This window comes from Hordeum vulgare, chromosome 1H (assembly GCF_904849725.1).
Source record: "Hordeum vulgare subsp. vulgare chromosome 1H, MorexV3_pseudomolecules_assembly, whole genome shotgun sequence".
Taxonomy (NCBI): domain Eukaryota; kingdom Viridiplantae; phylum Streptophyta; class Magnoliopsida; order Poales; family Poaceae; genus Hordeum; species Hordeum vulgare.
The window spans coordinates 108527763-108539470 of record NC_058518.1 but is presented as its reverse complement, the minus strand read 5'-3'; positions in this window follow the sequence as shown (position 1 = coordinate 108539470).

Genomic DNA, 11708 nt, shown 5'->3' with positions numbered 1-11708 from the left:
CACCTATATACTTGGTAAAAGGTGGAAGGCTCGGCCTTTCTAGCCTGGTGTTTTGTTCCACCTTTGCCCCCTTAGTTTCGGCTACCGGTGTTATGTTCCATAAAAGAGCGCTCCTAATACGATCGGGGTTGTTATGGGGACCCTCTTGATAATTTGTTTTAGTTTAAAGCTGGTCTGGCAAGGCCCAACATTGGTTCTACATTTGCCCAACATAATAATTTTGTTAACACTGAAATGCATAGGGAGTTAGCGCTACCCGAGGAGTAATTTTACATAAACAGGGGGGCTAGTGCTGATGGTGTTGGTCCCAAAAGGACAGACTGCGGGGCCACCACGGGGCAACTCGAGGTTTGGTACCTGTAGGCTTTTCCATCCGTCGTGTCCTGAGAACAAGATACGCGGCTCCTATCGGGTTTGTCGACACGTCGGGCGGCCTTGCTGGATTAGTTTTACCTTTAATGAGATATCTTGTGCATCAGGATTCCGGTGATGCTTTGGGTAATCTTAGAGTTGAGGCTTTCCACTAGGGAATCCGACGAGATCGCGAGCTTAGTGATTGAGGATTTCTATGCAGCTTGTGGTAATTTGTGATGGACTAGTTGGAGCACCCCTGCAGGGTTAAATCTTTCGGAAAGCCATGCCCGCGGTTATGTGGCAATGTGGAAACTTTGTTTAACAATGGATCTAGATAACTTGAAGTTAACTTAATTAAAATATGCCAACTGTGTGCGTAACCGTGAGTGTCTCTTTCGTGAGTTCTTTCTCCGATCGAGGACACGGTGGGGTTATGTCTGACGTAGGTAGGTGTTCAGGATCATTCATTTGATCATCAGTAGTTCACGTCCGTTATGCGTAGATCATCCCCCTCTTATTTCTTGTACTCGTAAGTTTAGCCACCAAATATATGCTTAGCCGCTGCTCCAACCTCACCACTTAACCATGCCTCACCCATTAAGCTTTGCTAGTCTTGATACCTTTGGAAATGAGATTGCTGAGTCCCCTGTGGCTCACAGATTACTACAACACCAGTTGCAGGTACAGGTAAAGTTTACTTGACGCGAGTGCGTTGATTGTTCATTTGGAGTTGCTTCTTCTTCTTCTTCTTCATCGATCTAGGATGGGTTCCAGGCCGGCAGCCTGGGATAGCAAGGATGGATGTCGTTCCTCTTTTCTCGTTTGTTTCCGTCCGTAGTCGGACCCTTCTCTTCTTCATGATGATTATGTATTGTACTGTTGTGACTCTGATGTAGCTTGTGGCGAGTGTAAGCCAATTCAATATATACCTCTTCTTTTCAGTACATGTACTTGTAACGATATCCATTCTTGCGACACAATGAGATGCGCTTCTATCCCTGACGATGCCTCATGCAAAAATTGAGGATATGGTCGCATCATGGGCGTGACAAGTTGGTATCAGAGCAGTACCGACCTAGGAGCCCCCTTGATTGATCGAACTTGGCCGAGTCGAGTCTAGTGAAAAATTGCTTTGAGTCTAGTTATATATCAGAGAGTAGGATTCTTTTTTTCTCCTCTTCTATGCTCTGGTGAGGAATCTTGACGTAATAATTTAATTCTACTCCTCTTCTCACTCAAAAAAAATTTAGGATCACGCGGATGTTCTTGGAATCTATATGATGCCGATGTGACGGAGTTCTGTCTTGGTGCCTCCTATCTGCTTTGAGTTTCAAGGAGTGGAGCTCCAGGGGATTCTTGAGCACATCGTTATCATTCATATTTCTTAATATCTTAGAACGAAGGATGTTCGTAATTGCTTCAATACTAGTAGTGGCGAGATAACCCCGATGTCCCCAGTACTGTGCAGATTGTTCGGGAGTACTGCCATACTTTGTATCGTTGTGATCACGAGGGTCTGTTATAGATGAAGGTCCGAGATTCTGGTCGTGTGTTGACGGATGTGATACAGGTGACGGGTTAGTATAGGAGTTGTGTGATATTACTCCTTGTATCCGTGTACCAGATTGCATGACCAGATATTTCGGGAATTCATAGGTGGGAATTCAAGTAGTTACTTATAGGACGATCTTCCAACAAATTTGTGTTGCTTCGATGTCAAGTGGTGATTTCAGATCTTTTCGAAGAGGTGTTCTCATATTTTTATGAGAGTATTAATTCTTTTTCTCTATCAATTGTCTTATCAATTCCTTTTAACCGGAGTCATCGCATCAATTCCATTCAACCGGTGTGCTTCTCTTCAAGTGGATTCAATCCTCTCCAATTTTTGCAAGATTATTCTCTCATGTTATTCCGGAGTTCATCTCATCTAGCTCAACTTGTCTTTGTTTTTCCCCGGCCTCCCACCCTTTTTCTCGGTGATTCAATTTTCATCCAAGAGTTTTCTTTTTATTGTGCTTCCGCTGTCTGTTCTTTTCTCTCTTACCCGGTGATTCATTGTGAAGATTCTCAGGAGATTCGTGTCATATTTGTTCATTCTTGTCATCCTTACCGGAGAATTTAATTCAGTTGTCCGTGTTCATCATATCCTATTCATCCTTGTAATTCTTTCCGACGTTGGAAATTATTTCAGCCTATCTTGTTTTTTTTAATTCCTCTCTCTTTCTATCCGGAGTGTTAAAGATATTTCAGAAGTTCTGGTTTTCAATCCTTCAGTTATTTCGGGGTGCTAACCTAATCTAGTCTTCATTTGTACTAGTGCAATATCTCTCTTCTAAGCAATCTTTTCTAACGGTGATTTCTTTGAGTGGGCCCATAACCCACAGGTTCTTTCCCAGGATCTTATCTCGCTCTTGTAATCTTTCCGGAGATCTTTAATTCTTTTCAACTATGATGTTGTATGAATTTCATCCATCATATTCTTTCTTCAAAATCAAGTTGAATTAATTCTCATATTGGCTCAACCTTTCATTCTTCTTTATTCCGAAGTGTCTCAGTTATTCTTGGTGTTGTTCCTCGTCATCATTCTCAGCTTGCAAATTCGAAGGAGTGTTTCTCTCAGTCTTTTTCCATTCTTGTGAAGATTGTCATCTCAGCTTCGTGTTATCCTCTCATTTGTTGTCAATCATGAGTAATCCCTTTCTTGTTATCCGGTGCATTTCTGAGTTGTTTTTATTTCTCGTTCCTCCGAAGGCCATCATTTCAGAAGACTTCTTCGTTCTCAGCTTTCAGCTTTCGTTCTCTAATTCTTCTCAACTGTTGTCTCTTCGTTCGTCTCTCAATTATCCGGTGTCTTGTTTAAGTTTTATCTCAGGTGGATCATGATCTCTTCATTCTCATGTATCTCCATTCATTCATGGTTGCCTCATTATTTCAATTCTCACCGGTGTCTCCTTCAAGACTTCTTCTAGTTTGTGCTCATATCTCTCCTCAGTCTTTTCAAGAAGAATAAGTTGTATGCTAGATTCGTTGCTTGTCATCAATTATACTTGATGAAGGATTAGTATAACATAATTCTTATTCTTGTTTCATCAAATGATCTTAATTCTTCTTCCGGAGTGGCTCATGATATCAATTCCTTTTCTCTAGTGTTCTTATCTTTCTTTTCCGGAGTTCCAAGTTTTCTCAAGTATCTCTTCGTGTTGCTTCATCTAAATCTTGGCAAGGTCATAATCTTATTATTTTCTTCCTTGATATCTTTGCATCATTCATTCGTATACGGAGGTCCTTCTTGGTGGTTCATCAAGGTTTCAATCCATTCTCAAGTGTTCTTCAAGAATCTTATTGGAGAACCTCAAGTTTTCTTCTCTTGCATTTCCAAGTGCATTTGTTCTTCCTTTTCCTTTGAGGTAGTATTATAGCATTCTTGTTAGTGTAGGAGTCTCGAAGAGATTTTCTTTCAGCAATGAGATAATTAAACCCACCAATTCTATGATCATGAGATATTTTCAACCCATGAGTTCTTCTTTGAGCTATCTTGGTTTGGACTTCACCTAAATCTTTTCCTGTGGATTGTTGCTATCATGGTGCTTGTCATTAATCCAAGTTCTCAATGTATCCTCTTGGTGTAAGAAATTGTTCATATCTTGTTTCTCCCAAACAATCCTTGTTCTGTAAGTGGCTGGTTGTCACTTCGTTAGTTTGAAAAGGTTTCCATAAGCCCACTTCTATCTTCTTCTTTTCGTTGTTGTTTGTCCAACAACTCCGTCCAATTCTTTTTGCAAGGATGCTTGCCAAGTTCATTGGAGATAATAGTTGTCATTCTTTCTTATTTCTCTTCTTCCGTATGAGTTAGTTCCTATTCTATTGTTCTGGAGGCATTGTGATATTGCTCTTTTGGGTCAATCTTGTTGTTCTATCAAGATCATGGTGTTCCCTTGTTCTATTTAGTTGTTTGATATGTATATTGTCTATTTCTTCTACCTTGTCGAATTTTTTGTCCCATTTTCCTACCGAAGTGCTGCCGAAATCTTCCGTGAATTATTGCTTGTTTCTCATATCATTCCTCATCTCTTTGCAACCTTCAAGGATCGTTGGTTTCACTCGTTTGACAAAGAAGCGACTAAGTTTTTACCTCTTGTTCTTTCTCATCCTCTCCCCTTTCATTCTTGGATCTCGGGGCGAGATCCTCTTGTAGTGTAGGAGAGTTGTGACAGCCCGATGCCGGCGTTACAGAAGATTCCCCGTCTATTCCGTTTTCGTCGTGTGTCTATTTTATTTTGTCGCATCATCATCACATCATGTGCATCATGTGCATTGCATCGGCATCTCTGTGCCGCCAGTTTTCAAAAGTTGCATCTGTTGTTAGTTCCCGGTTCTCATCGTTGTTCGTCCTGAGCCCGACCGCACACGCACGCGCCCGCGGCATCGTCAAAACCCTGTTTTAAAAGTGTGTGTAAAACTTTCCCTGTTTGGGTTGAGATTTGACGTGTGGTCTTATTTTAATACACGTAGGCCGCCTGTCAAATTTCGTCGCGATCGGAGTTCGTCGGGTAACCGAACGGTCGATCATAGCGGCACCGTATTCGGTCTATCGTCGGACGTGTTCCGGTGTTTTTAAAAATACGTGTAGGGTGCCGTTTTCCCTCTCATCTCCGCCTAGCCCCTCTGCATAGTGCTTCGTCCCTACGCGCAGCCCAGTCCGAAACCTCCCGGAACCCGAACCCGATGGTCATAACCGTTGGGTCCGGATCAACCCCGTTTTACCCTAAACCATCATCGGTTTGTTAAATGGTCTCCCTAACCTAGTTATTTTCTGACCGTCTGATTTAATCGAAGGGTCCAAATGCCCCTTTGGACTAACCAAATTATTATTTGTAGTCCACCTAGACCTAACTATAGCCCAATCCTGATCCCCACTATTTTCCTCGATCTCCTCTCCCTCCTCCCGACAGCGCCGCCTCCCTGCCCAGAATCCCACGCGCTCAGCCTCTCCTCCTGAACCCTCCCACGTCGTGCCAGCCCCGTCACCATGTTGTCGTGGTCGTCCCTGGGATCCCTCTCTTCTTCTACATCCCCTCTCATTTCTCTCACCCCCCTCTTCGTTTCTCTTTACAGCAGCAGCAGAAGCCCCCATGGGCGCCGATGCCATGAACCCCACCGCGAGGAGCTCCGCGTGTGGTCTCCAGCCCCAGGAACGAGGCCCCCTTGCGCGAATCTGAGCCAACGTTGGCGGAGTTCTCCCCGCTGTTCCGCCGGGGTCCCAGCCCCTGCCTCGTGCCGTTGCCTCCTGTGCGTGCAGCCAGGGAGGAGGACGAGCGCTCACCTCAGCTCGCTCCCTTTTAACGGCCGGGACGAGCCACACAAGGGTCAGCCTCGTTATGGTCGCCGACGTCTCGTTTCCCTGCTGTGAGATCCGATCTCAACTCTGTTTTTTTATATTAATCCGTGTGGCATATCTAGGCTTTATCTTACCCGTTATGTTCTCTCACAATAGTGTGCAATAACGGAGTGGTTGGTGCTGTTTAGTTTTGCCATGGGATCCAGGGATCAAATCCACATCGATGCATATTATTTTTTTAGGATTTGTGCCTCTCCATGCGCATCAGCTTTTGCCGTATTTATTTTTGTGCTGATTTATCAATTTTGACACAACCACTTAATTAGTCTGGTGGTAGGTCTACTAGTGTCCATCCTAGGGATCTGGGGTTCAAACCCTAGCAAAGCCCATATAATTTATCCCTGTCTTTTTTTGTGTTGTTGGTGGCGCTAGGGATTATAGATGGTTGATATTATTATGCTTGTAACTTTTTAACGGAGCCTCATATGCAAAACCCGTAGATATGTAGAATGTGTGGATTTTTGCGTAGAACAACAATTTCCAACTCTCATGCACGTTTAAAACTGTTAGCTTGCTGTTTGCATCGGTTTGCGTGTCGACGTAATATAAACGATTTAGGCCATAGCTATTTATCCGTAGCTCCGTTGGAGATGAGCCATATATGTAAATGGGCTAGAACGACGTGTAGTTTCACGTGAACCACTTTGTTTCGATGTCTAACAATCTTAAAATGTTATTAGGACAAATATGGACAGAATTAGAATTTAACGCGTGGGGTCATTTCGGAGATGCTATGAGTTGTTTCCGGCCTCATTTAAAATGCCTAGATAGGTAGATTAATTACGCTGCACCTCTTGCCATGTTTAACCACATTTAATATTGTTGTGTATCTAATCGGGATAGAGCTAAATAAATAAACGTGGAGTTTCGTCAATATGCCACTCGTTGCATATTGAACTTCACTTAATGTGTAGTGTTTGATTGTGTGAATTGTCATGTCATGACTTGCATGTATTCAGCTGCTCATGCATCATTTGTGTTGTGCATCGTGTGGTGAATATCGTGTGTTGATTCTTGTTTCTGGTTTGCTTCGTCTCGATAGAGTTCCACAGTGTGCCGGATTGTGAGGACCCGTTCGACTACGTCGGTTCGTCTGCTTCACGGAGTCATTCTTCTTCCAAGCGGGATCTCAAGCAAGATGACCATTTCCCTAGATACCATTACTATCATTGCCATGCTAGTATTACCGTTTCTATCGATTATGTCTCATTGCCTACCACATGTTAAATATCAGCCTCTCAACAATGCCATGAATACCTTCAACTTGTTCAACCTAGCAAACCACTGATTGGCTATGTTACCGCTTGCTTAACCCTGTGTTAGCATTGCTAGTTGCAGGTGCAGTTGCTTCCATGTGATAACATGGGTTACTTGTTATATCACCATATTAAATGATATTTAATTTAATGCACCTATATACTTGGTAAAAGGTGGAAGGCTCAGCCTTTCTAGCCTAGTGTTTTGTTCCACCTTTGCCCCCTTAGTTTCGGCTACCGGTGTTATGTTCCATAAAAGAGCGCTCCTAACACGATCGGGGTTGTTATGGGGACCCCCTTGATAATTCATTTTAGTTTAAAGCTGGTCTGGCAAGGCCCAACATTGGTTCTACATTTTCCCAACATAATAATTTTGTTAACACTGAAATGCATAGGGAGTTAGCGCTACCCGAGGAGTAATTTTACATAAACAGGGGGGCCAGTGCTGATGGTGTTGGTCCCAAAAGGACATACTGCGGGGCCACCACTGGGCAACTCGAGGTTTGGTACGTGTAGGCTTTTCCATCCGTCGTGTCCTAAGAACGAGATACGCGGCTCCTATCGGGTTCGTCCACACGTCGGGCAGCCTTGCTGGATTAGTTTTACCTTTGACGAGATATCTTGTGCATCGGTATTCCGGTGATTCTTTGGGTAATCTCAGAGTTGAGGCTTTCCACTAGGGAATCCGACGAGATCGCGAGCTTCGTGATTGAGGATTTCTATGCGGCTTGTGGTAATTTGTGATGGACTAGTTGGAGCACCCCTGCAGGGTTAAATCTTTCGGAAAGCCATGCCCGCGGTTATGTGGCAACGTGGAAACTTTGTTTAACACTGGTTCTAGATAACTTGAAGTTAACTTAATTAAAATATGCCAACTGTGTGCGTAATCGTGACTGTCTCTTTCGTGAGTTCTTTCTCCGATCGAGGACACGATGGGGTTATGTCTGACGTAGGTAGGTGTTCAGGATCATTCATTTGATCATCAGTAGTTCACGTCCATTATGCGTAGATCATCCCCCTCTTATTTCTTGTATTCGTAAGTTTAGCCACCAAATATATGCTTAGCCGCTGCTCCAACCTCACCACTTAACCATGCCTCACCCATTAAGCTTTGCTAGTCTTGATACGTTTGGAAATGAGATTGCTGAGTCCCCTGTGGCTCACTGATTACAACAACAGCAGTTGCAGGTACAGGTAAAGGTTACTTGACGCGAGCGCATTGATTGTTCATTTGGAGTTGCTTCTTCTTCTTCTTCATCATCGATCTAGGATGGGTTCCAGGCCGGCAGCATGGGATAGCAAGGATGGACGTCGTTCTTCTTTTCTCGTTTGTTTTTGTCCGTAGTCGGACCCTGCTCTTCTTCATGATGATTATGTATTGTACTGTTGTGACTCTGATGTAGCTTGTGGCGAGTGTAAGCCAATTCTATATATACATCTTCTTTTTAGTACATGTACTTGTAAAGATAGCCATTCTTGCGACACGACGAGATGCGCTTCTATCCCTGACGATGCCTCGTGCCAAAATTGAGGATAGGGTCGCATCTTGGGCGTGACAACTCACCCCCTCTCTTGTTGCTGGTCTCTCCATTGGAAGATCTGAATATGCGTAGGAAATTTTTTGAATTTATGCTACGTTACCCAACAGTGGCATCCGAGCTAGGTTTTCTATGCGTAGATTCTATGCACGAGTAGAACACAAAAGGTTGTGGTCGATGATTTGTCAATTGCTTGCCGCTACTAGTCTTATTCTTTTCCGGTGGCATTGTGGGATGAAGCGGCCCGGACCGACTTTACACGTACGCTTACGTGAGACTGGTTCCACCGACAGACATGCACACCGTGCATAAAGGTGGCTAGCCGGTGTCTGTCTCTCCTACTCTAGTCGGATTGGATTTGATGAAAAGGGTCCTTATGAAGGGTAAATAGCTTTGGCATATCATCGTTGTGGCTGTCACGTAGGTAAGAAGGTGTTCTTGCTAGAAACCCCAATCAGCCACGTAAAACTTGCAACAACAATTAGAGGACGTCTAACTTGTTTTTGCAGGGTTTGACATGTGATGTGATATGGCCAAAGTTGTGATGTTGCATGTATGATGTATGAGATGATCATGTTATTGTAATAGGTTTCACGACTTGCATGTCGATTAGTATGACAACCGGCAGGAGCCATAGGAGTTGTCTTAATTTATTGTATGAGATGCAACGCCATGTGCTTACTACTTTTACTTCATTGCTAACGGTTAGCTATAGTAGTAGTGATAGTAGTAGTTGGCATGACGACTTCACGGAGACACGTTGATGGAGATCATGATGATGGAGATCATGGTGTCACGCCGGTGACGATGATGATCATGCGATGCCTGAAGATGGAGATCAAAAGAGCAAAGATGATAATGGCCATATCATGCCACTATATGATTGCATTGTGATGTTTATCATGTTTTTCATCTTATTGCTTAGAACGACGGTAGCATAATAAGATGACCCCTCTTAAAATTTCGAGAACGTATTCCCCTAAGTGTGCACCATTGCGAAGGATCGTTGTCTCGAAGCACCACGTCATGATCGGGTGTGATAGATTCTAACGTTCGCATACAACGGGTGTAAGCCATATTTACACACGCGAAACACCTAGGTTGACTCGACGAGCTTAGCATGTACAGACATGACCTCGAATACAAGAGACCGAAAGGTCGAACATGAGTCGTATGGTTGAATACGATCAGCATGAAGTTGCTCACCATGGTGACTAGTCCGTCTCACGTGATGATCGGACACGGGTTATTCAACATGGATCATGTATCACTTGATGACTAGAGGGATGTCGATTTAAGTGGGAGTTCATACTTAATTTGATTAAATGAACTTAAGTGTCATGAACTTAGTCTAAAAAGGTGTCTTTATAAATATTGTAGATGGCCAACGTCAACCTCAATTTCAACGCATTCCTAGAGAAAAACAAGCTCAAAGATGATGGTAGCAACTATGCGGACTGGGTTCGCAACTTGAAGCTCATCCTTGAAGCAGTTAAAAAGGCTTATGTCCTTGATGCGCAGCTAGGTGACCCTCCCGCTCCCGCAGCAGCCCAGGACATTCTGAACGTCTGGCAAACACGGAGTGATGACTACTCTCTGGTTAGGTGTGGCATGCTATACAGTTTAGAAACGGGGCTCCAAAGACGTTTTGAGCAACACGGTGCATATGAGATGTTCCAAGAGCTATAGCTAGTTTTTCAAGCTCATGCCCGTGTCGAGAGATATGAAGTCCCCGACAAGTTCTTTAGCTGTAAGATGGAGGAGAACAGTTATGTCAGTGAGCACATACTCAAAATGTCTGGGTTACACGATCGTTTGACTTCACTTGGAGTCGAACTTCCGGATGATGCTATAATTGATGGAATCCTCCAGTCTCTCCCACCAAGCTACAAAGGTTTTGTGCTGAACTACAACATGCAAGGGATGGAGAAGACCATTCCCGAGTTGTACTCGATGCTCAAGTCTGCAGAAGTAGAAATCAAGAAAGAGCATCAAGTGTTGATGGTCAACAAGACCATTAGTTTCAAGAAGGGCAAGGGTAAGAAGAACTTCAAGAAAGACGGCAAAGTCGTTGCCGCGCCCGGTAAGCCAGATGCCGAGAATAAGAAAAAGAATGGACCCAAGCCTGAGACTGAGTGCTTCTATTGCAAGGGAAAGGGTCACTGGAAGCGGAACTGCCCCAAATACTTAGCGGACAAGAAGGCCGGCAACGTTAAAGGTATATGTGATATACATGTTATTGATGTGTACCTTACCAGCGCTCGTAGTAGCTCCTTGGTATTTGATACCGGTGTTGTTGCTCACATTTGCAACTCAAAGCAGGAACTGCGGAATAAGCGGAGACTGGCCAAGGACGAGGTGACGATGCGCGTCGGGAATGGCTCCAAGGTCGATGTGATCGCCGTCGGCACGCTACCTCTACATCTACCGTCGGGATTAGTTTTAAACCTTAATAATTGTTATTTAGTACCAGCTTTGAGCATGAATATTGTATGAGGGTCTTTCTTAATGCGAGACAGCTACTCATTTAAGTCAGAAAATAATGGTTGTTCTATTTATATGAGTGATATGTTTTATGGTCATGCTCCGCTGGTGAATGGTTTATTCTTGATGAATCTCAATCGTGATGTTAGACATATTCATAGTGTGAGTACCAAAAGATGTAAAGTTGATAATGATAGTCCCACATACTTGTGGCACTGCCGCCTTGGTCATATCAGCGTTAAGCGCATGAAGAAGCTCCATACTGATGGACTATTAGAGTCTCTTGATTTTGAATCATTTGACACATGCGAACCGTGCCTCATGGGAAAGATGACTAAGACTCCATTCTCAGGGATAATGGAGAGAGAAACCGACTTATTGGAAATAATACATACTGATGTGTGTGGTCCAATGAACGTTGAAGCTCGCGGTGGCTATCGTTATGTTCTCACTCTCACTGATGATTTGAGTAGGTATGGGTATATCTACTTGATGAAGCACAAATCTGAGACATTTGAAAAGTTCAAGGAATTTCAGAGTGAGGTCGAGAATCAACGTGACAGAAAAATTAAGTGTCTACGATCTGATCGTGGAGGAGAATATTTGAGTCACGAGTTTGGCACACACCTAAGCAAGTGTGGAATCGTTTCACAACTAATGCCGCATGGCACACCGCAA